General features: G+C 39.5%; 1 protein-coding gene across 11 annotated transcripts in view; it reads right to left on the reverse strand.

Moving 5' to 3' along the window:
* The window catches only part of LOC109145069, a 301,323-nt gene that overhangs the window by 119,132 nt on the left and 155,910 nt on the right, over positions 1-26,281 (reverse strand). For 7 of the 11 annotated variants that reach the window (XR_005601582.1, XR_005601579.1, XR_005601581.1 and 4 more), the window contains one exon: positions 21,201-21,273. The exons of 3 other annotated variants lie outside the window; for them this stretch is intronic. The gene's annotated coding sequence lies outside the window, so the exon portion shown is untranslated. Of the gene's footprint in view, positions 1-13,193; positions 14,435-21,200; positions 21,274-26,281 lie in introns of those variants that run through there. One more of the 11 variants, XR_005601586.1, reaches the window with a different exon arrangement.

The raw sequence follows: 26,281 nt of genomic DNA on the forward strand, positions 1-26,281 counted from the left end.
CCAGCCAATCTATAAGCAACTGAAACATTACTCTGACCTTAAATGACAGCAACCTATGGTATACTTTACCAGAACTTTTAAAGTTAATTTTTGACCTTTCCTTTATTCCTTCACTTTTCTATATTCCCCGGTTACTTTATACTTTGTCTTCAGTTTCTACTCCTTTTGTTTCTCCTCACACGGTACTTTTGTCCTTTTTTTCAGAGACTTGTGCTCTGTTCCCATCTCCCACATCTATATTATTGTCTCTTACTGAGCAGAGCTGAGCAGTCAAGATGAAGCTAAAATCTAGAGCTAACATTGTCCAAATGGATTTCAGGTAAAGAAAACAATTCTTCTACCACTAAGAGCAACATTGTATAGAATGCACACACAATTAGAGAACTTGCTCATAGGGAAAAGAAAGTGGGTTCCATCTGTGTGGAAGTTATCCTTACACTAGACTCTGCTTTTAAGTGAATATTGAGATGCTAAACATAATATAATTTCACAGAGATTTCATAAAATACTAGCTATGCTTAATCATGTGAGTCACTTTTATTTTTAAGCTGTATAATAGTTAGTATTTTTCCTGCTTACTTCATTTACTAGAAAAGATAAGGTGTTACCATCACCCAATACCAGTCTGCACTTGTATGGTATTTAAGCTGCAAGTTTCTATTTCAATTTTCTGACCTTCTGCCAGTGATATCTTTTCCCTGGGCTGTTAAAGTAAGATGCTGGATCTCCAGAGAGTGCAATGTGAATTACCATTAGTTACAAAAGTGCTTAATGTCCTGATGAACCAAGGGGTTTGAGAAAGCACAGACCTAAATCTACAAAACTAGAAGCCTGTCAAAAGGTGGCCTGCTGAATGAACAGCAAATTAAAGTGATCAGTAACAGTGTCTGGACTCCCAGTATCCATTCTATATCCTTTGCATCAGGAATAAACAGAAATTAAAAAGCGACAGAATTGTTAGAGTAGAAAGGGACCTCTGGAGATCATCTTGTCCGATCCCCGCAAATGTTGACTTCATCTGCAAATTTGGTTACCAAAATATTTTAATTAGGTGCTCAAATATGGAATAATATGATTATTGGCAGGGAAGCTTTTTACAGTTTCTTTGGAAGTTTTACACTGTCTTAGCAATTTGGGTGAAATGCCAGGGAAAATAACGATTACAAAAGAAGACTGTTCTCTTGCAGATGCCAACTGTACTTCTTTGAGTCACAGGGAACCATCTGGTCATCTGGGTTTGATGTTGTCATGATGTGCTGTGATATTATTAGACTGCTTAGCTTGATGCACGGGAAGGATACAGATTTAAGCTAAATCAAAACATGCGCCATATACATATATTTTTGATGTCCAACTATGTATTACTTTGGGGGTTGAGAGCTTAAGGACTAATTTCACTAATTTCACATTGAATGAAGCCAAGACAAAACCTTCTCAGTCCAACAATTTTTGAAACAGAAAAGGTGATTTAGAATTGATATTCAGATCTTTTATTTTCACCGAAAAAACCCAAACAAAAGAAAATAAAACAAAAGAAACCCCCACCCCTCTTAACAAAACTTTGCTCAAATATATCGATCTACTACTTTCACTGTAATTCCTCTCTGTCCCTCTTACACACACAAAGCTCTCACAATCCCCTCTTCTCAAAACACAATTTCAACATCAGCTACCAGTGTATTGCTCCTAGATGTAAGAAATAAGCTTTTTACAGCAAGAATAATCATTCACTGGCATGACATCTCCAGGGACATGGCAGAGTCCACACTGCTGGAGGTTTTCAAGATGCAAGAGGACAGGGTGCTAGATAATCTGACCTTCCTTTCCCAGGAAGAAATAAGAGCTACATCTAATATCTAAAGTAGCCAGTAAGAGCATCTTCCCTGTAATTTGTGTTTTAGAAATCACAGAAAACAGAGGAGCAGTATGTAAGTAGAAAGACTTGAAAACATACTTCAAAAGAACTTTTTTTACAGAGGCATGAGGGGTTTTTTTTTTCCACAATATTTACCATGAAGCAACAGGCAAAAGAGAATTACGTATTTGAGGAATAACGTGTTTTTAGGCTGCGAGAAGTAAATCACCTAGAACGTGTATACCCTCCAAGGAAAATTCTACTATACAGGATAGCCACTGCAGATTACTGCTGCTGTGCTATTTCCAAATGTTCCTTTTTCAAAGGTAAGTGGAAAAAAAAAAAGTTCAAGATGGTGGCAGGCAGTGATTTGAAGCTAATTTTGTATTTTTATCTCCTTTTCCTCTATTCACCTTCTTTTCACCCAAAGTCAAATTTTCCTGTAAGACAATTGGTGCTCGCCCAGGAAACATATTGTAAAAAGCTGTAAAATGGGTATGTCATGACCATGAGCCAAATCTTAAGGAGAAACAACAGAAAGCATCTCACAATCCCAACCTAGGTTAGCATGCTTCTGAACCAATGTCAAGGTTATGACATATATCAGAAACCATACATAGAGTTCTTTTGATGTTGAAAAAACCAGTTTGTGTCAAACGAGCTGGGAACAACAGTTATTTTATTTGTCTCATGTTACTACTTGTCTGCATCGTTGTGTGATTTTGAGATATAAGAAGTATAATAAGTTTAAATGAGGAGTTCTGGTTCTTGCAGACAAGATAATTATTTATGACTTTTTATAAAGAATTTCTTCCAGAGAAGATGTTAGGATGTTGACTTCAGTTCAGTGATTCCTCCTCTGCCCCTTTCACTCTGTCCTGCTTGAGGAGAGATGAACATGCGTGGAAAAGAAGGGAAAAAGATTGTCTTTGAACAACACAGAGAGGCTGGGGACAAAACTATCAGAGATATATAAATACGAAATAAAGAAGAAATGAAGATTATAGAATTTTTAAATTACTACTGCAAATAATGAGAGAGAAACATTAAGAAGTCAGCAGCTAAAAGCAACGGCCATGTTAATTAATATCAAAGTTATGGTTACCAGGGCAACAGCAGCTTCCCTAACTTTTCTTCTTTTAGTACATTTACTTTTTTCACTTTCTTTTTAGTAGCTTGAAAACTTAAGAATCTCTGTTGATATAGAGCACCTTCAAGCACTGCAGGGTTCTCTGGGAATCCTCTATGTTCAGCATGGAGTTGTTAGACTCACTTCACACACTTTTTACCTTCTCAAGGGTTCACAATGTTAAACTGTTTTAAAAGCTAGAGCTCCATATCTTTCTTTCTAACATTCGTTGCATATTTCTAGCACTTGAACGCCCCTAAAAACTTGTTCCCTCAAAAATCATAGTCCCATTTCAGGACCAAAAGGGCACATACTTCCATCCGTACGGTCACCCTTGAAACCAATGAGCAATGCAAAGCTTTCTCCCTGTAGAGATTAAACAAACCACACAGGTTTGTTCAGACCAAGCCTGGGAACAGAAACCAGGTCTTTTGCATGTCTGCACGATGCATTACTGAAAGGTTACTCTGCTGACCTTTGGTCTTGGTCACAAAACATTACTGATAATCCCCATTTTGATTAATATATTTTGTTTGGGTTTTCTTTAAGGCTTGGCCTGCTGCTTATTTAAATTATTCTCAGGTACTCCTGCCCTTGTACCAGTGCCTATCTGCACTGTCTGGCGGGGAAGAGCTGTTGCATTGAATCTCAGAGGAGGTGCAATCTTTAGAATTATATTAGGCTGAAAATTGAATTGAACAAACAAGAAGTGCTACTGCTCCACTGCTTGGGTGATATCAAAATAACCTGCAGAATTGCAGAAAAGCATTTCTACAGCTAGGAACAATAAACATGTTGGAGGGACGGAGAGAAGCAGCAGCATGTGCATAGCGGTGTCTTTCACTAGGATTTCCCAAAAGCAGCTTGGGAAAGTCCCACTGTGGGGAGAGGAAGCTGGTGCACACTGAAGAGGAATGCTTGAGTGGAATAAAGTTATGCTAATTGTAAGGCTGTGAAATATGCACTGCCCAGCTGGAGGCAGAAATCAGAGCACTGCTGTTACTGAGCTAAGTGCAAAGAGAAGAAAGCTAGATACAAGACTGAAAATTTCTGGAGAATTCCACATTGTGTGAACACACAAAGAACTAAGATTTGCTAAAACTGATAAAAGTCTGTCATTTAATTAAATCATCCCAATAGTATCTTAGTGCTCTACTGATAATTACAAAAATGTTTTAGACTTTTTTCAAAGACTATTTTGAGAAAATATTAAGAGTTTTTTTGTTGTTGCTTTGCAGAATCATACTAAAGCCAGGATTATGATCCAAATACCATCACAGCCTCATAGTCAGACAAAAAGTATGAACAAAAATATTTTGTATACAAGAACATATTAATTAAAAAAAACTTTCAAAAAGGTAATAGAAAAAATACTGGCAGCTGTCCTACAGCATCAGAAATACACATGCACCAATACTTCCTAAGGACTGCATAATGTAACTGCCAACTACAATCATAAACATATGACCTCATTCATAAAAGTATGATCTCAAAGCCCATGCCCTGTATCTACTTTCTTTAAATTAGCTGACATTGAGGAGAGATTCCAGATCTGAGGAGGCCAACCTAGCTTTAAAGTGTTTGCAATGCTGCACCAGAAGCTGTTTTGATTTTTACCACCAGGCTGCTAGATAAATTCTAATCTCACCATCAATTATGAAAGATTCTTATGACAACCTTGATTTTACAAAATTAGGTTATCTTCCAGCCTGTGGACATTTTCCTGTTGCATTCTGGGTTAATCCACGTGTAGAGCTCACTTCTGTCAGAATGACAAAAACTAATTGATTTTGTTTCATGGTGTATTCTTATCAATGCTCTCCCCTGCTCTTAGCCAGTCTTTGACTGATAGGGTGTTAGAGGAAAGGTCCATTAATTGATTTGTAAATAATTACAGCTAAGTCTTCACTTTTGACTAGATATCAATAAAGGCCTATCCTTTTTTCACTGTTGAATGCTTTTAAATAAGCTTCAGTGTCCAACTTTCAGCCACAAAATTCATTAAAATCATTAGATACTTTCAGAGTAGCACCCACTGGTGATAGCAGAGGCAAGAGTGTGTCAGCATTTCTCTTATACCACTTATAGGGATGGATTAGAGAGAAGCAAAATAAATAAACAAATAACAAGCCTGGGGAAAAAAAAAGGCAAATCAATTATTTCTTAAAGTGGGATTTAATTTTCAGACCTGGTGGAATTTCGTTACCTGTACAGAGTAAAACAAAAAACAAAACATATGCAGTAGTTGGTACACATGTTCCTCCACACACAAAGAGTATATATTTGTTATCTTTGGGCACACATGGATGCACGTAGTCTGTCCACACATGCTCCCAGCAATTTTTGGACCTGTTGACTACATTCAGACGCATTTAACAAAGGACCCAGAGTCTCAAAGCTAGTAAGTTCCCACAGACTTTGTGAAAATAAGCAGCAGGGTATGTGCAAGGGAGACCTACTTAGCGCCCCGATGGAGCAGGAGTCTGCAGAATGAGCTCCGCAGCACTGAACACTTGAAAATTACACCCATCTGGGGAAACAGACACAGCCAAAGAGGCTAGAAAGTAGACACATACACACACACACACACCCCCTGTTCTCTAGGCCCCCAAATGAGGCGACAAAGTAGCAGTCAGAATTCAACGCGTCCATCAGCGTCTGTGCTCAGACACCCAGGTTTCATTGGTTTTAACAGTTTTGGGTTTAAGGTTCCCATCTTCTCCTTAGCACCTCATGCATAACAGAAAACCCTGCACACAAATGTGAGTTTTCAGAGGAAAGTAGAAACTCAAGTCTGAAAAGTAGCTATAATATGTTAGCGACCCTTTCATAGGCTGTTAATATATTGAAGCTGCAATAAGACCATATTGAAGTTTTTACGCACACAAAGTACAAATACCATTAATACAAGCAACTGCACCATATTTTGAGACTGCATTTCAAGTGGTCAGCACAAGGGAAGTTATGTTTAACTACCTGTACATTAACTACCTGTCATATCAGGAAACTGCCTGTTCAGCATTATAAAACAACTGACCAGAAAACCTTCTTTATTGCTGCTTTCCAGTGATAGCCACCTGCTTCACATTAACAAGCACATAAGCTTTCTACCTAGGTCAACAGAAGAGAAAGGTGCTCCTACAACAACCATGTAAGTTTACTGCACTGTTTTTGTTCTAGTATCTGTTCCAGTTGAAAATTCATGCTTTATACCTGACCAATATCTATGAGACTTTCGATTCCCCCCATCTTCACTAGCAACCTTCCAGAAAGAGCTTAAGCTGCAATGCACCTTAACTAAAAAGGTGTGTGCCAGCACACCATCAGGCCCATGTACAAAGCACAGAAATAGCAGAGATTTGTGGGTTACAGCCTCTCTCCTGAGACATTTCCCATTATAGGCCCAGCCAGCGCATGCTGAGCATCCCACACATTGACCCATTTCAGGTACATTGCTCACGGGGTAAATGTATGAGTCACTGTCACAGCACATTTGCCCTAAGACTTACCAAGAGAAATTCACTAAGAGGAAAAATCCCCCTTGTTCTAATAGCAGAAAGTTGGAAAGCTCAAAGATTCCCAGTCTCATGGATCCAGGGGAGGCCATAGCTGGGGACAGTAAAATCACATTTCTCCAGGTTTCCCAAGTGCAGCCTGGTCTCCTCATCCAGCCTGTACTGGTTCAGCTACAGTAGCACCTATGGACACTGTTTTGCTACCAAGGGAAAAGTCGGTAAAAGACAGAGCAAGCCAAGCCAGCAGGGGGCTGCCAGTTACAGCCTGGCCATGTTGCATGGTCCTCGTGCCCTTGTCCTACCAACAGGAGTTGCTTCAGCAAGGTTTGAGAAATGGGCTTCTGTATTAAGCAGCTTCATTCCACCTGAACATAAATAATCTCACATTTCACATCAGCCCTGCACATGAGGAAGATTTTCTGAGGAATACCTTGTCAGGGACAGCAGTACAACCTCCTACTCATGAAGCAAAAGAACCTCTTATCTAATGGGTATCTTGTCCTAGACTCCATCGCAGTAGGATCCTTGGGTATTGTTAAGGACTTCACGGGAGACCCAGATGTAACTTAGATAAACACAGTGAGGAAAGAAAAGTCAGCAATGTGTTTCAGTTTAAACCTCTCTAACCTAAGAATCTCTCTTTAAGCCACTCAGAAAAGCCTTTAAAATCTGATAATCACTTAATAATATTTCACACTTGCTGCTCAACCTGAAAACCTCAGCTACAGCTTTTGTAAACTGTGTCACCGTTCTTGTTCCAGATGGCTTGCAAAATAATTTATAAACAACAAAGTTCAGCAGGTTCATAGCAGCTCTTCAATTCCAGCACTTTGCCCACCCACTTCAGCATAACTGAGAGGTTTCAATCAGCTCCTTCCTCTCATGGGGCCTTCAAACAGCACCAGAGCATGTGTTCAACTTGCTCTCAGAAAATAGCCAGCCAAACAGGGAGGGTCAGACATCTAGGCAACTCTATAGCATACCCGCAGCATGCTCACACTGCCTTTTTCCTTTATTTTTTTTTATATATAAACCTAGTTGAGAATAAGCAGGAAGATGTTCCAGAGTTTTAAAAACACCTTTGTTAAAATACACAGTTCCTACAAAACAATTTCAGTTTGCCATAGTTCAAATTCTGAATATAATATTCCCAGCAGGAATATACTGTAAATGCAAACATAACATCTCACAGGGTCAGAATGGCTTTTTTTACTGGTTTAACTAAACGTATGCTAAGTGTTATAAGAAATAGAGTATGTCAAAAAGGGCCTTCTCTGTACCCGACAGATTTCCACTGTTATTTCTGTTTCTTCCTCTCCTCTCCTCTCCTCTTCTCTCCTCTCCTCTCCTCTCCTCTCTCCTCTCCTCTCTCCTCTCCTCTCTCCTCTCCTCTCCTCTCCCCTCTCGTCTCTTTCCTTGCTGGTGTTTACATTGTCTCTGTTTTTCTTGTGTCCGTTCAAAACCTCCTTGTCCTGGATTGGCCTTTGGGCCACAGAGGAAAAAGGAAGAGATATTGCTTCACAGTCGCTTTAAAGGTCATGCAGTCTGAACCGGACAGAGACAAATTCCACTTCACTTTCAGCTCCTCTGATCACAGGCATATCCACACAAAGTATTCTGGAAACTGCAGGACAATATTAAGGTTGCATTAAGCCCAATAAAATATACCTTGCCTGTCAACATAGGTGATTAGCCTAGGCTCAATGCCCCATGAATCACAGACATATGGTTTCCAGGAGGCTCAGGATAAATAGAGCAGTATGGAGGCATGCCCTAAGTACTAAATACGTCTGAAGTCTGCAAAGGGTGTCAGGGCATCAGCACATTCAATCGATCCAGGACAGCAGCCCCCAGTGTATCTCATCATTTCAGCTGGTGAGAAAGAGGCAACTTGTCTCCTGAGGAGTGTAGTCCTAGCTTGGCAAGCTTTTTAGAAATTAGGGCTGATTTGAGCTTGTTTTCTGGCCACTGCCAATAAGATGCAGCATGCTGTGGTCTGTGGATATGTTTTCTCACTTCACCTTACACCAGCACGCTGAGCCTGAAGGGATGACTGGCAAGAATAAGGCGCTTGTGGTGGAGGAGACCACCTCTAGGCAAGCATGCAACTGAGAAAAGTGTTCCTTAAAAAAACATTCAGCAGCCCAGAACTCCTGGAGCAACAAACAAAGCCAGTCTGACGCCGAGGTTTGTGTACCATCTCAGTAACCAATGGCTAGTTAATGCTGGATTCTTCTCCAAGGCATTCTCCTCCCCCCACAAACCCTGTGGTTTCCACAGCATACACAAATTTGTCAAAATGGAAATAGCACAGTTTTGCTTTGTGTTTAAACATAATTTGTATTGAGCTATTGTATAAACGTTGCTTAAGAACTAATTCAGGGCTTTTAATGGGTTTATGTCCTGCTCACAATTGCTGGGAAGTATCAGCATATTGAGAAGAAAAAGGATTCCTTTAGTTTTGACACACAGCAGAGGTTTTTAAGTAAAGCAGACAACTGAAACAATCACAAGATCTCCAATATTTGCAAGGAGATTTTCAGTACAAGTGTTTGCCGGCTGTCTTAGTAGTGCCCAGGAACCTTAAAAAAACCCCACAGGCAACAAGTTCTGCCAGCAGGAGTAATTTCAGTAGCACAATGCAATAAAACAGTGTTGCAGAAGCTGGAGAGCAACACAATCACGTACCTAGCCCACAGAGGGATCCCAAACTGCAGAAGCAACCCTTCCAGCTTCTGGAAACAGCCTAAAGGTCTCCATGACACCTGCTGTTCCTGTGTTGTGCTCTCAAGGAGAGGTTGCTCCGTCGGGGCTTTCCCACACCACATCAATAGCCAGCTGCAGGTTTGGACAATGGGAGCAATTTGAAGGTGGACAAATTGAAGAAGCCAAAAGCTTCTCTGGCATATAGTCAAAGTCTGATGAGCCGTATTTAACAGCCTTAGAATTCAGGGAGTAATTAATAAGTAATTTAGTAATAAAAAAGGAAAGAGAAGGAAGGGCAGAAGGAAAGATTCTGCAAACAAGCATAAGTCTCAGGAACTCACTGAGCCCTGGAAAGGTTTCCTAATTGGACAGTGAGGGCAACAGGATACAGTCAGGCATTGTCCGACAGACAGTTGTCTGGCATTCTGGGATTTTAATCCCACTGCTGCTTGATGGGCATAGTATTAAATTCCCTTTTTCAGGTGCAAACTGTTTCAACCCTTTGCCCAGGAAAGTTAAAATTCCTTTCTATTCAAAATGTAATTAAACCACAAAATGCAAAAGTGTCTATGGATATACAAAACAAAAAGCTGTCTAGGTTTAAAAAAAGTCCATCTAGTAAGGGGTTAATTACAAGGAAACTGGTTATCGATTAGCATCTTGTGTAGTAAGATCAAAACCAACAATTCTGGTGTTATCTAGATAGTAATAAGAGTTAAATCTGCATTCATGGAACAGTAAAGCCAGAATTTTTAAGCACAATTGCCACCCTATTGTAGGCCTGGACTTATGTTTGAACACAATCCCAAATCAGCAGATTTTCAGACTGACATCTAAAATTACACAGAACATAATTTTATTATCATAGTGGGGTTTTTCACCCCCTTTTGCTCAAACTGAGACAGGCTGAATTTAACCTTTTGCACAGCACTAATTATGAAGGCATAGGGTTAGGGGTTTTCTTAAGGGAGAAAGAAAGAAAGGGACAGGGGGTGGAAAATTACAAGTTAACCACCTCCCCAGTTCTGTTCTGTTGTCTGCTCCTCACTCCTCTGGGAGATGTCAGGCACCACAGCAGTCCTTGTCCTGAGTTTGCAAAGACTTAACAAATGTAACATACGGTCTCGGCACCCATGGTAGTGGAAGAAATAGGTTGGACTAAGCTCTGGCTGACCAGCATCTCCCACAGAAGCACTCCATGGATGCACTTTCTCACATGCCATGTGTCAAAAGACTCCTTAGTCCCCTGCAAGCACTAAGGATAAGGTGGCAGAGCAGGGGAGCTGTGCCTTACGTGCGGTGCCAGGCGCGCGGCCGAAGGCAGACAGCTTGCAACCACAGAAATAGCTCGGGTAGCCAGTAAATCAATATTTGCGTGTTATTGTTCTCACATACATCCCGTTTGCTGATCCAACACTTGTTCCCGCAGAAACAGGATCAGAGCAGCCGGCGGCAGCCAGCAGGCAACCAGAGCCAGCTCCCCCTGGAGTCGGCACACAGGTGTGCTGCCTCCAACCAGAAGGCAAAGACCGACGACTTCTTTTAATTAGGGAATAATCCGTTTACATTACAAAAAGATCTTGTAGAAGGAGGCACAGTTTCCTCCAGCATTTATCCTCCTCGGCAAAATATCACGGCTCTCTCTCCTCAGCACGCAGCAGCTGCTTTGCACGACTCCTTGTCCTATTTCTGAGCAACCCAGACCAAAAAGCACCATCTTCGTATGTGACCAGCAAAGAGGTTCCCTTCCCTTAGAGGACAAGGAAAAGAAAACTAAAAGGAAGCCAAGGACGTTTTCTGATAGTGTGCATTCAGTCGTGCTCTACACCTCAGTCTAGCAGAAGCAGTCATCATTTCAGGACAGCAGCAACTCAGCAGCTGTGAGGACATCAGAGATGGGCTGCACCCAGGGGTGCTGAGAGAAGGGGTTGCTCTTGTAGTGTGTCCGCTCTCTCTTGGTTTTAAAAAATCACAGAGACCAGCAGAGATGTCCCACACCTGGAGAAAGGCAAGCATTGCACCCACCTCCAGGAAAAGCCTAAGGACAATACAGTGAGTTGCCAGCTGGCCAGCCTCATTCTGCTTTGTAAGAAGCAATCTCTGAATACAGCTGGGGACAGTCAGCACGGACTGACCAAGGGTAAATCATGTTTAACCAATCTAATTGCTCTCTGGGGTGAAATGACTGGATCTGAGGAAAGAGGCAGAGCAGTGGACATACAGCCTCAGTACAGATGGAGGATTAAGGCAAGAAGTAAATTAGTCCTGGATGCTTGTTATATTTAACTTTTAAGGTAGAAGGGATGGCTGGCCTGCCTTGACCAAAGAAGTACAGCTTCTAATCACACAAACAGAGCACTAGCACTCCCTCGTTGTATTTTTGCATAAGGGGAAGTTATGGATGAAATTGCATTACCAAAAAGAAAACTATGTAGAAACGTGTAATTCCCCTCTACATTCCCAACTAGGTGTTTGTAACTTTTGTACAAAATAAAAAATCTTCATGTGCTTAAAATCTGCAAAAGATAAAACAGTCACACCAAGCAATCCACCTGGAATCCAGCCCATTAGAAAAGCTCATGTCAGGATTATCAGACTAGATCTGACAGAAAAATCTTCAAGAGAATACATACATGGATGACCAACTTCTAGAAGCTTTTGTCAGCCCTACAGACAATTCTTCCAATAGGTCCAACATACCAGCCTTCTTTCCTTTCCTTATCTCACCCAGCAAATGAGTGCTATTAAATACGTAATCTTTTTGCAGTGGGCTACACAAACAAAATACACACAGTTAATTAATGCTGCAGTCATTTCTTTGATCTTCCAATGAAAACAAAATTTAAAAGTCATACTATTTCAGCCTAGAAGCTTAGAGTTAAAAAGCTTAGGAATTCATCCGGGACTTTGAATCCAAGAATCATTGGGCTGATGTCATTAGAAGAGCTGAATTAGACTTGTAATTATTCCCTTATGAGTTCCACTGTCTATCTGAGAAAGAAGGGTATTCATTTCTGTCCTCAAAATTGATTTACTTTGGTGAAAAAGCAGAAGGGTTGGAGAGAGCAAGAACTTGGTTTTACTGTGCATCTGACAGAATACAAGAAAATAAGTGTCAAGAGTGAACAACATCTCTGCCAGTCAATAGGAGCCATACCTTCTGTTTACATGGCATGGCAGTTTCCTTGAGATCCTCAGCATAACTCCTATCTCCACAGTTCCAGCTGGCTGTCCACTGCTTAGTGCAGTAGCACTTCAATAACATGCAAATGTTTGACAGTTATTGGGCTTAAGTACATCTGCATATTTATAAACAACCATTCCAAACCACATCCCCATTTAAGGAAACTGCTTAATCACACCAAGCCTAAAGTCTCTCTCATATCCATTAAACAATAAGCTGCAGCCAGATTCACTCATTTTATATTTGTATCATACTTTTTAAAATACTTCTCACATAGCTAGGTCAAAAAAATGTGTCAATCGACTTTTTCTTTTGTGGCAATCAAACTTTTCTCTTTATTAAACCTTATTTTTCTATTGAAAAGGCAAAAATAAGTCAAAAAAAGTTATGCTTTAGAAATCAAGATAATGTAAATTCACAGCAATAAAACACAAGCATCCAGTAAACCATATTTAATGTTTTATCCATAATCTATAAAATATTCAGTCAAAATATGCAACCTCTGAAAATATTCAAAGCAAAAGTTTGAGAAGCACCAGACAAACAATGCACAGAATTGAAAGTTGCCCCAAAAATCTACAGATTTAATTCATCTGGAGCTTTAACATGGAGTCCCATAAATTTGGCCATAAACTCAGATTTCTCAAAAATTTTCATGCAAATTATATTTAGTGATAAAAGACTTTTTAAAAAAATCAGAAGTTATTTTCAAATGGACAACAATACACCTAAACCAGCAGGTTACAAACCAGCCATGAAGTATCAGAGAAACCTACACGAACAGTTTCCGCACATGAACTTGAATCGAGTATGTTGTTACAGACAAGAGGTGAGCGTGAGCTGCACTTGCATGTTTAAAGAAAGCACAGGTCTGAAAGGCAAATGCCTTCTCTGTAGAGACCTAATCTGGGTGATCCCTCTGTATGGATTACATAAAAAGCTTCATTGCATCTCCTGCTTCTGGCCCACTATCTACAGAAACAATTTTAAGGATAACCGTGATGAGGAGAAACTGAAATATCTGAAATGTTAGCACGATAATCTGAAGCATTACATAACTACCACAGTAAAATACAGAAGCATAAGCATTGCAAGCTTCATTTTTCTCATATTTGGCTGTGTATATTTCACTGCATCAGAGTCAAGTATGTTCTCAGCTCTCTTTGGAGTTTTATAAGACACATGCAACAAATGAGAAGTGAAGTCCCGGAACAGAGAAGATATGTCATAACAACTACCAGTGCACAAGAAATCAACTTACTAAGGCAAAAATACAAAAATCTGTGAAACTGAACCTAAAAATTCATGGTGAGTTTCTTGAGGTTGTGCGTTTTTTGGGGGTTTTTTGTTTTGTTTTGTTTTGTTTTGTTTAGTTTAAGAAAATGTGCAATAAACCCAGATATGCGCAAATGAACAAAATATGAAAAAAGATTCTAGAGAGCACTCATTAAAAACCAAATATTTTTCATTTACAGGAGCTTAACTTGCCTGCATATTTCCCATTCTATGTATAGGAAATGCTGCAGAGTAAGAGTAACACAGCAACTACTACAGCAACACAGACACACATATTTTCACATGGGATGTTGAAGTTTAATTACAAGATAATTCCATATACAATTCACATTATATGCTATGACAATTCTCAAAATAAAAGAAAAAAAGTGAAGATAAAACTATTTTATGCAAAGATGCTTGTATCAGTTTTGTGTTTTTAATACAAGCTTTGTGCTTTCTCCACACTTTGATTCGTTTTTTATAGCCTCCAATTAAGAATAGGAATGCACCCAGCTAGGACTTCCATTGTTCCATTGCCTAAAATGTGGCCCCATTACAGCTGATAAAGATTGAAGGTAGCATTTTAAAAACTCCCAAAACGTTTTAGCTTTTAAGACTCTTCTTCAGAACCATGCTCAGAAACATTGTCTCACTGGAATTCAATGTCCAAAGTTTTTATAAAACATTGGCCTTAGAAGTCTTCAATCCATTTGTAATTTCTGAAAGTTTTACAACCAGCCTAGAACTTTTTCCTCCGGTATATCTTCCTATAAAGACAATCAAAAGGACAGGTTTTTTATTGAACAAATACTTCAAAAAGAAAATACTAGAATGTATGGTGGGATGGTTTGTTTTATGAGCAACTGGTTTGGGGTTTTTTGAAGGTAAAAAGTTTAATTTCATGTTTTGAGTTGGCCTGGGTACCAACTTGGCATTAATTTTCTTTCTTGTACCAGTGATGACACACCTGATGAAATAAAGACCTTGTTGGAGGTAATATACTAATGGCATCTCATCATCAGGATAATCTGATTTTGTGACAGCTTACTGTTAAGGTAGAGAGCTGGTCCTTACACAGATCTTTGATGATGCTTACCTTACCTTTCTACCTCAAATGAGTGAAATGCTGCCTACATGAGATTTAATATCAACGTGAGAAATCACATCTTTCATTAATGACGAACATAGCATACCAAAATAAGATCAGCAAAATGGTGTGGGAGGTACAATATCACATGTCTGAGATCTTCACTGGACTTCTTCTCCTGTACCTCAGTGTGTGCTTTTAGCTGAGCTCTCTCTGGTCAATTAAAAGAAAATAATGGATCAAAGAGACTGTAAAAAGAGATCACTGTCTTGCATTTGGGACATACTCTGACCTCCGAGTCACATAGTATGTGCCAGAAAGGTAAGTACACTGAGTGGGTAGATTTTTTTGAGTACACTATGGTTAAACCAACTTTTATCAGGAGTTCCAGGTGGAGAGATGCTTGGGAACAGTCCCTTCCAACTGAGCCTGAGCTATATCTGCTCCTTTCAAGCTTCATCACTTTGCTTAAGGTCAATACCAAGGCTTCAGAAGATAGATAAAGCTCAAGAAAGCAAAATATCTACTCCAAAGAAATACTCCTTAATTTCTTCTTTTGATATGAAGTGTTTACCAGAGTTTAGGGTCTTTGAAAAGACCCTGAAAAATCATGTTACCTCTTTTGACAAAGCCAGCTTTGAAGACCACTGAGTTAACAATCTCATTTTAAAAATGAACACTCACACTGCTTTGAATTAAGTTCTAGTTTATTTCTATTACTGAACATCATAAAAAAAAGAAAAACCGTGATTATATAAGGCCCAGGCAGGAATCTGAAACACAGAAGGCAGATCAGATCCAAAGCATACCTGACCAGCATACTCTTACCAGCACAGCACAGCTGATTATTGCTCACTATGTGCAGAATATTTTGAATATGCTAACAACAGGACATTTTGAAGAAAATCAAAGTTTAGTACACTTTCTTAGTCTTTTACAAAACTAATACTTTTAGCTAAACAGCACCCTCAATTACCAAGTGGGTCAGATATTTTTAGTTTCAAAGACCTATTTTCCAGCAAATTAAACTGTTTGGCCTGAAATTTTCCTTTTCTATAAACATAAACTTCAGTTTTCACAAACAAACGAATTGAAGAATACACACTGTGAAATCCTGGCGGCCTTTCCTTTGGGAAGCCTTAGAAGACACTTGCTTTGGATCAGGAACTGGCAACATGCCTGTCAGTTATGAACATGCCTGCTTTTTCTTTCTGGCTTTTTGTTTTTTTAACTCAGAATCTTCTCAGATCTCTCTACCTGGTAGAAAACCTAAATCTGTGCACAGACACTTTGTAAAAATAACTTAAATTTCAGTACATAAATTCTCTAAGTTTGTGCTGGCTTGCAGTTGCAATTAAAAAGCTGTTGTTAGGTTATAGAGGATCACTCTGCTCCTCAACTGGTGAAGCACCACAGAGAATTGCAGGAAAGAATTAATTATTTTGCCCTCATATCAGGGCTGGAACAGCATATAGTTAGTGCAATTTGCTCTTATACTGCATAAAGGGAAAACAAAACATCAAATAGCTTGTCAGTTTAAAGAATGCTTTCTCTTTGAGGGGAGGGAGAGGTGAGAAGGGATGTTTATGTAAATGAGGCAGAGAAACTACAGAGAAAAAAGATGCAAGCATATAATTAAAATCTGTATCATAATGCCTACATACAACGTACCCACTGAGATTACAGGACCAATATTGATTTCTAGCATCAAACTTTTCAATGTTACATTTTACAACTTAATAACTTTCTTTTAAAATATGCTTTTCATGTGTAATCTCTATTATAGCACAATGGGCCCAAGATAATTTTTCAAACAAAGAAAGACTTTTATCAAACAGAAAGTACAAACTCTTTTAAACTCTGATCCCAGTTCTTTGATGTGATCCAAGCAGCTGAATGTCTGAAGCCACACAGTTTCATACCAGCTTGCACAATACCAGAAGTTCTTCTGCACGTTGTGGTGTACACCTACATAATGAGTGTTTGTAAGAGCTACATGGCTAGGTGTTAAAGACAGATTCACATTTGGGTTTGACCTTAGTAAATTTTGTAATTTTAAGGTGACACTCCTGAAAGTATTTACTTCTGTATTCAAAGGCAGTATTAAAAAAAGGGAAATGGTCTTCTGATACCGGGAAGGTATTTATTCCCCAAACATTTTTACCCCTGTTTTGTTTTACCAATAAAATCAGGACTTTTGACTTGGTAAGAAAGAGGTTTCTTCAAAAAAAGAAAAAGCTGCATCTTTATTAAATCAAAACAGATTTGGACAGCTGTCATTCTCCCAAAATGTAGATGATTATGAGGCCTAAGACAAGAAGCATACGATTAGCAGGTTTTTTTCTTAAGGCTCTGGCTGTCTCATATGTCAGACAGGCATGTGTATTATGCACATCCAGCAGGGGACAAAGATCAGAAATTTAAAGGAGCTGTTTGTGATTTTGGATGGGATGTGGCACACAGATGAAAGAGCAAACATTTTTCCCCTTGGTTTAACGCTAGCACTAGATTCCTAAATTAAGCCCAGCAGGAAATAAACATCCACCACAGATTTCAAAAGATACCTCACATCTTTGTATTAAAATGTGTTATTTTAAGAGTCCCAAATGCTGCATGTCTGAGTTTTATTAAGTCCAGAGCCAACATAGGAAGTGTTATTTGATTTTACTTTAAAAGAACACAGAAAATATCAGTGGACAATGGGATGCAAATTGCAGGAAGCCAAAACAAAATTGAAGAGTATGAGATAATGGGCCTGATGCTATTATCTACAGGAATACTAAGGCCACAGGCTTCAAAACATTACTTTGATGACCTTGAGAGCTCGCTCAGACTACAGAACATCAAGTTAGCAGATTTTCCAGGGGGAGTGGAAGGGCAACAGTCTCAATTTTTCTCTTCCAAACAGACTAGGGAGATGTTTCTGATAGGCATTTCTGATTTCCTTCTACAATAAATAGCTACAATGTTGTACTCCAAAGGAGAACAAAATTAACCATCACTCCACATGTTCCTCACATATTTCATGTGTGTGGTTCTTGGTGAAAAGAATAATTCTATGTCCATATACCAAGCAGTTAAAAGTTCCAGCTCTGAAAATTCTCAATACAAAGTCTAAAACTACCAGGATAGGATTTTGCCCAGATCAATCACAATACACTGAGCTTTTATTTTGGAGTTTGCAGATACTATTTTTTTCCTCTTCTTTCTCACTGACTTTGATGATGTTTTGGGATTAAAATAAGGAGCAGACAGTTCCCATGAGATGAAAGACATAACTGCAAAGAACACTTACTTAGAAGATTAAAAAAAAACCAAAAAACAACCTCTTGGAGTTTGAGATGCTGTTACATATTTATTTAAAGAAACACTCCCTTGAAGGGGCTTAGAGTTCAATATTTTAAATAAGTTTCTGCTTTATCAACTCTGATTGGAAATAAAATGCCTTTTTTAATTGCCAAACTGATCAAAATTATAACAATACATTCCCAAGCAGGCTAAATGTATTCTTACAGGCAGAAAGAATAGCTCCAAGTTCTTCTGCAAACAGTGCCAGTAATAAAACCTAAGCTTCTCTCATTTATGGCCAATTACAACTCCCAGCAACCCCTACTTCAGTGGCACCATTTCAACAAGGTTCCACACATCCCTCCCCCATCAGCTAACTCCCAGCTGGGCACAGGGGTAGCCCCACTATGGCAAAGACTGAGCCATGCTTCAGGAGCTTCAGCCAAGCTCTCAGACCAGACGGACCAGAGACCTGGTAGGCTCACACATCTCTCAGAAAGGACTAATTTATCTTTCTCTTCTAGCCAGTCCCATATTTCATAACATTTTTATTGCTTTCCCCTTCCAACTCTGCCCAAACCTCCTATGGCCAAGACAATCAAAGGTTATTGGGTGAAGGGATGAGGCAGAAGAGGTGTGGAGGGAGAAATAAAAAAAAAAAAGGGAGAGAGGAAAAAAAAAGAAACAAAAAAAGGAAAAAGTCTTGTTTTCTTTGGGAAGTAGGCTAAAGGCTGAAGTAGTTTTGACAGCAGGCAGAATTCTGTGCACATGAATGAGCTTTCTCACACTCCTGGGTCACCTGACCCAGAGGAGAAAGAAGACCTTTGGTTTCTGTTCCTGATACCACTTCTGCATGCAGTGTTAAGCCAAACTGATTTATGTTTCCGTTTGTGCAGGCTTAAAATAAGCCCATAGTAACTTACATACATCTTCCACATTGTGGACAAGAGTAATTTATTAGGTATAACAGGCTTTGAGATCCCTGGGTGAAAAATGGAAAGAACTAACTCAGTAGTTTCTAACTCAGGGCCTGATTGGCATCAGCAAACTCACACACTGCTTCAGGTACCTACATTCACCAGCTTGTGTCTCCAAGTTACAGGTCTCATTATAAGTTTCCAATACCTGCAAACTTTAGAAATCCACCGCTGTGAGGTTGATGAGGTATTGGATTTACTATGAACTCAGATTAAAAATTATGCTGGACCTTAAGAAAATGCTGATAAAGACAGAAGCAAATACCAGTTAACATCCAAAACTCATTTCTCCTAAAAGGCCAGTGAAACTACACTTAAAACTCCCTGAATGTATCAACCTACAGCTGTAATAATTTGGCCCATCTTTGCAAAAGGTAAGTTCTTCCTTTGCAAGTTTCCTGTTTTCATACATTATAGTAAAAAACATTAAAATTATGTTTGCTGTTCTTTGCCAACTTTGGAATCTAGGAAAGAATGCTTCCTCTTTTCATTACATTTCTCTTCTTGCTAATGTACTTAAAGTCCATATTTCTCTACAGTCCTAAAATCCAGATTTATCCCTTTATATTTGATCCTGTGTTTCATTCCAATCACTTGGCTACTATGCAGGTTTTGCCCTCAAAATTTTCCTGAATATTATGAAGCAGTAGCACCTTGTTAAATTGTTCCAGAAGTGTGACATACAGAATTTCTTTTAAAACGTGATTTGCTTTTGTTTATAAAGTGGGTGTGACATAACTGCTATTTATCACACTGAGTAATGTCATTGTATTATGGTGGGCTGTGGCTGTCTCTTGAACATGTCTGTGCTCAGTGGCCTTGCATTTAAAACATTAGAAAATACAGTTACGATACTTTAAAAATTGCATATGTGAATTATAACAGTTTTCATGGAAATGTTGGTTTATTTTTAATGCTGCACTGACAATAGATTTGTCACTGGAAGCAGTGAAATGCTAGAAGTGTGGTATAATTACCTCAGCATAGTCAGGATATTAAACTGATCAAATTACAGAATTGATTTTTAAAGATTCAGCTTAGGGAAGTAGGGAGGAGATGCCTGGGGAAAAAAACATCTGTTCCATCTGCAGAGTGGAATTGAATATATGTTCTGGATGGCTTATGCTCTAGGACTATAAAAACTTGCAGGTGACTTTGGTTACTAGAGGAGCTATTAGTCAGCCTGAATTATTAACATATTTTTGTGTAGTGTAGCTGCAAATACCTCCCTCAGTTTTCTTTTTCACTCTCAAAATGTAAACATTCAGAGCTCTTATGGAAAGGATGGTCAAAAGGTTGAACACAGGAATAAGCTATTCCAGAACCTGAGATTCCATCAAAACTAAACTTTTATCTTGCAGCCAGTACACAGGAGAAAGTTTAAATCTCCTTTTCCATAAGCTGATCTTAAGATCATTTCATATCAAGATATAAGATCCAAACTAAAAAAATATATCCAGAGACTGTACTACAGTGTCCATAGAAGGTGTTGCACCCTTCATTTGATGCTTAAACACCAAAGACCAAAAGGATTCACTGGGCAGCAGGAAACTATGAAAACAGAATAAAAGAAGACATTAGGATTCTCCAATACTATCATATCGTTGCAAAGGGAGATACATGGACTTAAAATCAGGCAATTTTGGAAGTCTAACACACTTCATCTTTGTTCCAAAACACACATCATGACTAATACCAAAGTTCACTGAAAGAACAAAATAAAAGAAAAAACATAAACTATTTTTCTTTATTATTCTTTCCCATCATATACTTACACACAGTCCCTTAGGACATGACCACACTCTTTCCACAAGATGCCATTCCCTTTCAATGCTCTGAATGAACAGTGATAGTTGAACAAGTGATCATTAATTATTTGGCCTTACTCTTACTATTCAGTGTGAAGTCCCATGTCTTGTTTACCATGTACTGTTCAAAGCCTGATTTGAACAATGAATTATTCACTGGCTTGTGGGTTTTCCTACAGTGCTCATCACAACATCTGAATGCATTACAAACATTAAGTGATTCATTTTCACATCATCTTTGTGTGATGATATGAATGATATCATTGTATGCCCATTACAGAAGCAGGGGCATGACACAGGGATAGTAAAGCATCTCTTAATTCCAAGTACACAAATGGAGGCTTGCACGGCCAAGTTTCTTCAAAATACTTACATTTGTCACACCATTCTAGCCAGCTTCAGTAGCACATGTGGATCATAACCAGAGGCGGTCTTAGAGCAGGCCTCTAGAAAATGAGGAGGACAATCAGAATTCCCTGATCACATGAAAACATTTTGGTTTTAAACTGTACATTTTTTTTATACTGTACATTTGATGTGATGAATCAAGAATGTTGACAGTGGAAAGAAAGAAATTCTTAGAAGAAACTGTTACACTGCACAGGTATAAAAGAAGGTAAACAGCAAAAACTCAGATACAACGGATGCACCAATGCACAATAAGAATTGGTGCTGTGTTGCTTTTTCAGAGACCATCATATTTCAGAGGGCATCTATTTCTTATTAGACATGGGGGAAAACAGAGTGACAAACAATCAGGAGAAGGCTGAGCTGCTTAATGCCTTCTTTTCCTTTCTTTTACAGTCAGACCAGTTGATGTCAGGCTGCCCAGCCCCTGAGCTTGAAGACAGGGAGCAAAATGAAGCCCCCATAATCCAAGGGGAAATGGTCAGTGATCTGCTATGCCATTTGGACACATGATTTCATAGAGCCAGACGGAATCCACCCAAGAGTACTGAAGGAGCTGGTGGAGCTGCTCACTGAGCCACTTTCCATCATTTACCAGCAGTCCTTGCTAACTGGGGAGTTCCCATTGACTGGACGTTAGCAAATGTCATGCCCATCTACTAGAAGGGCCAGAAGATCTGGGGAACTACAGGTCTGTCAGCCTAACCTTGATGCTGGGGAAGGTCATGGAACAGATCAGCTTGAGTGTCATCATGCAACTTGTAGAGGACAACCTAGGGATCAGCCTCAGCCAGCAAGGTTTATGACAGGCAGGTCCTCCTTGGCCAAACTTACCTCCTGCTGTGACAGGGTGACCTGCTTGGTGGATGAGGGAAAGCCTGTCGATGTTGTCTACCTGCATGTTAATAGAGCTTTTGACGCTCTTTCCCACAGCACTCTTTTGGAGAAACTGGATGCTAATGGATTGGATGGGTGCACTGCTCACTGAGTAAAACACTGGCTGGATAGCCAGGCCCAGAGAGTGGTGGTGACAGGCCAGTCCTGTTTAGTATCTTTATTGATGACCTGGACAAGGGGACTCAGGGCACCCTCAGTCAGTTTGCAGACAACACCGGGAGTTGTTGGGCAGGAGTCTCGATCTGAGGGAGGGTAGGAAGGCTCTGCAGAGGGATCTGGACAGGCTGGAACAATGGGCAGAGGACACTTGTATGAGGTCCAACAAGGCAAAACCCCAAGTCCTGCACTTCAGTCACAACAACCCCAGGCAGCACTACAGGCTGGGGGCAGAGGGACTGGAAAGCGACCCAGCAGAAAAGAACCTGGGAGTGCTGGTTGAACAGGAGTGGCTGAATAGGAGCCAGTGTGTGCCCAGGTGGCCAAAAGGCCAATGATATGCTGGCCTGTGTCAGCAATCGTGTGACCAGCGGGACATGGGCAGGGATTGTTCCCCTGTACTTTGCACTGGTGAGGCCACACCTCGAGTCCTGTGACCAGTTTTGGGTCCCTCACTACAAGACAGACACTGAAGTGCTGAGAAGTCTCCAGAGAAGGGCAATGGAGCTGAAGAAGGGTCTGGAGCACAAGTCCTGTGAGGAGCAGCTGAGGGAACTGGGGTTGTTTAGCCTGGAGAAAAGGAGGCTCAGGGAGTCTTCTATTACTCACTACAACCTCCTGAAAGGAGGGTGTAGGGAAGTGGAGCTGGTTCCTTCTCCCAAGGGAGAAAGACTCACTGCACAGCCAGGAGCACACCAAGACAGCCATCAGAGGTTAAAAAAGGCTTGAGACTGTGTGTTTAAACAATAGGGATCATCTTTAATTTTTCCCCATTGGATGTAATTCACTCAAACACATCTGATCTCATTTAAATATAATCAAAAATCTCTACATGCTAGTTGTATATATTGTTTCTATTATGACAACTTTTTCCACAGTTTGATCCCTTTCCCAGTGTCTAAACATGACAAAATCATACATCCAGACCATCTGCCATTTTACTTAGCCTTCCAATAAATGGCTATCCTTACACAGGGTTTACCTTTCTACAAGTGAAAACAGCTCCAAATAGTGTTAAACTTTTCTGAGTGGCAGACACGAAGACAAAGCTGCTGTAGTGGAAAAAATTCTTTCACAACTAATGTACTACAAAAATAAAGGGGTTTCTGCTTCAGTTCCAATATCCAGAGTATTTCCATGAGAAACACAGCCAGACGTGCAGGGCAGCACACATTTTGTGTTACAGATCAGCTGTAACACAACCCAACAGGCTGCTCGTTATAGACCAACACCAATTTTTCAGAAGTGACCCAGAATCTGTTCCCTTCTGCAAAAGGTCTTTTACAGACTGTGAACATGTCATTGGAAAATGCCTTCCTCCATGCCTTCAAAAATCTGATTTAATTACTATAATCCAATTCAAATTACAGAGGAAGGGCAAGAGGGTTCGTCCTCTACTCACACTTGCAGAGTCTTTCATTCCTTGATGCCAGTCTTTTTCATGGTTTTCCAGACAGTCTGGGAAAACTCCCTCTGAATTCAGTAATCCCAATGAATTAGACGCAAACCCTAACGGCTCCTCTAGTCTTTGCAGAAGTCCCCGTTCATCATTCAGGAAAACGGGGTTCAACATTAAAAGTAGTGGTGCTACCACACCAGAAACAGGCTGCTTTGGGTTTGTGGCTCTCTGTGAAAGACTTTTGAAATTACCTGGAATGTCTATCATACAGCTGACAGTATCACTGTCACATACCAGACATCAGATGTACAAGTTAAGACTGAATCAAGGGCTAGTGGGAGGGTTTTCTTCCCCTGTGGGAAGGCAGAATGTCTAGGAGAAAAGGTTGTAAGGAATTCAGCAGGGAAGCGCACAAGTCCGTCTCCTGGCATTTATGTGTTATCATTTGCTTGACTCCAATGCTCCAATTTCTGTCAGACAATGGTTTTAAAGAGGCTGAGTTTAAAATGCTAACCACTGTTGAAGTCACAGGCCAGCCATCAGACTACACTGACACCAAAGCTGCTGGAGAGCAGACCACGTGGAAAATCTTCATCTACATGGTCGTTTCTGCTCAGGACTTGAGCTAATGCCCAGCTCTTACTAATTCATGTCACTCATGGTAGCTGTGTCTTCATATAAAATTTTCTACCCTTTTTTTTTGTCTCATTGCATATTACACTAAAGTAAAAGACACTGGCTTAAGTAGACCAAAAAAGTAAAATTTGCTTTGGGAAATAAACTTATCTCAAAAATTCAGCTCAGCCCAATTTTAATACAACACACACTCCTAACCCCTCTACAAGCTTTAGGCTTGTTAGGAGACTGGGGAGTTTTTTCAAACACCATTTCCTTCCTATGTCTGACTGTTTCAAAAGCAAAGTTGACATGTTACCAGTGAGCAAGCCCAGGAAGAAATCAGATCTGAGCACTTCCCGCCCAGAAGAATGGAGAAGCTAAAGCAGAAAAAGTGAATTGAGGGCTTTACTGTAAGACTGAGAACCCAAAGACTAAAGCCTGTGCTTAAGCTTGAGAGAGAAGAGAAACGTAAAGTAGTTCAAGACTCAAGAGTGTAAGCTGGTTACACAAGAGTCACCAGTAGGTAGTTTTAACTGGAACGAACAAGGGCATGGACAAAAAGCATGTTGGCAAATACTAGTTCCACTTCAGCTGTCCATGAAACACCAATTATTTTAGTACATTCAGACAAAAAAATCTGCAGCACAGACATTTGATAGTTATAAATCATATAAAAACTCTTTGTATTTGTGCTGAAATCTGAATCTGCTGTTACTTTATGCTCATCACAACATTTGTAAACAAAAGAATTTCTTGAAAGTATTCAAACACCCACTATGCCAGGCTAATTCATAATTGTGTAAGTAGTTTCACTATGCACTGGTATTCAGTAATAAAATAATCATTTTCTAATGCAGTCTTACTCTGACAATAGCATTCATCTCATTTAAAACTTCTATATTACATACATATATATATATATATATATATATATATATATATATATATATTCCCTTCAGTGTGTTGTTTAGGTTATGGTTTATGTTACACCATCATGTAATTCAAATCACCTTCTGCTTAGGGGGATATCTAGAGGATATAGGAATAAAAAAAGGGTCATTTCTTTGTATCTAGTTAATTTAAAAATCCTTTTTTGAAATAAACTACTTGGATAACTCTTAGATGATATTAGGTAAATATATAAACCTTATGTGTTGCTAAGTTTGAATACAGTAATTTTGCAACTGTGTTTTAACACGGAGCCCAGGTCCCATGGCTGTTACAGACTGAGCACTACAGAAACTTTATTCTTCCCCTCATCAGCTGCTAGAAGATCACTCTAATGGTTCCCTCAGGCTGGGTTCAAGGAGCAACAGCAACACTACAGGAACGGCTACAAAATTTGATACCTTCTTTTGTAGCCTACTTCCCTCAGGCCAAACTGCGGAGCTTTCACAAGAAGGGGTGAAGGGAATAAAAATGAGACTTTTGTCTGCCTTATACACAATAAATAAAATGGATTTCCAGTCTCACAGTAGAGAAAACCACCTTCCTGTGCTGTCACAGGTTGCAAGGCTGTGGCCCCACTGAGTAAGCCCCTGAACGAAGAAGTTTTTTGTTACTGTGAATGTAGTAACACTACTAATCCAAGAACATTCAAACCACACCAACAAAAGAGGATAAGATTGGTGTAAAAATCTTCATTTTTTTAATAAAATTTTTTTCACACATTTTTTAGAAGATGTTTATGCATTTTCTCTCTCTTCTCTCTCCTGAAGCTTTATAATAAAATTCAGTCTTTCTGTCAATTTTTTTTCATCCCTCTCCCTAAAGCTAGAAGTTCTTGAAAGAAACGTTGCTTTTTATAAAAAGGAGCAGCAAGACTTCACAGAATTGTTCTTCTCCAGGTGCAAAGATCACAAATATAAAACAATATCTAGAGGCTACAGTCCTAGACTGAAGCTGGATTAACTGCTCTGCAAAATACTCACTTCATATTTAAAACTAAATTTTTTAAAAAGCCAGCCAGTGACTGA

The sequence above is a fragment of the Corvus cornix genome, chromosome 2 (assembly GCF_000738735.6).
Source record: "Corvus cornix cornix isolate S_Up_H32 chromosome 2, ASM73873v5, whole genome shotgun sequence".
Lineage (NCBI taxonomy): Eukaryota > Metazoa > Chordata > Aves > Passeriformes > Corvidae > Corvus > Corvus cornix.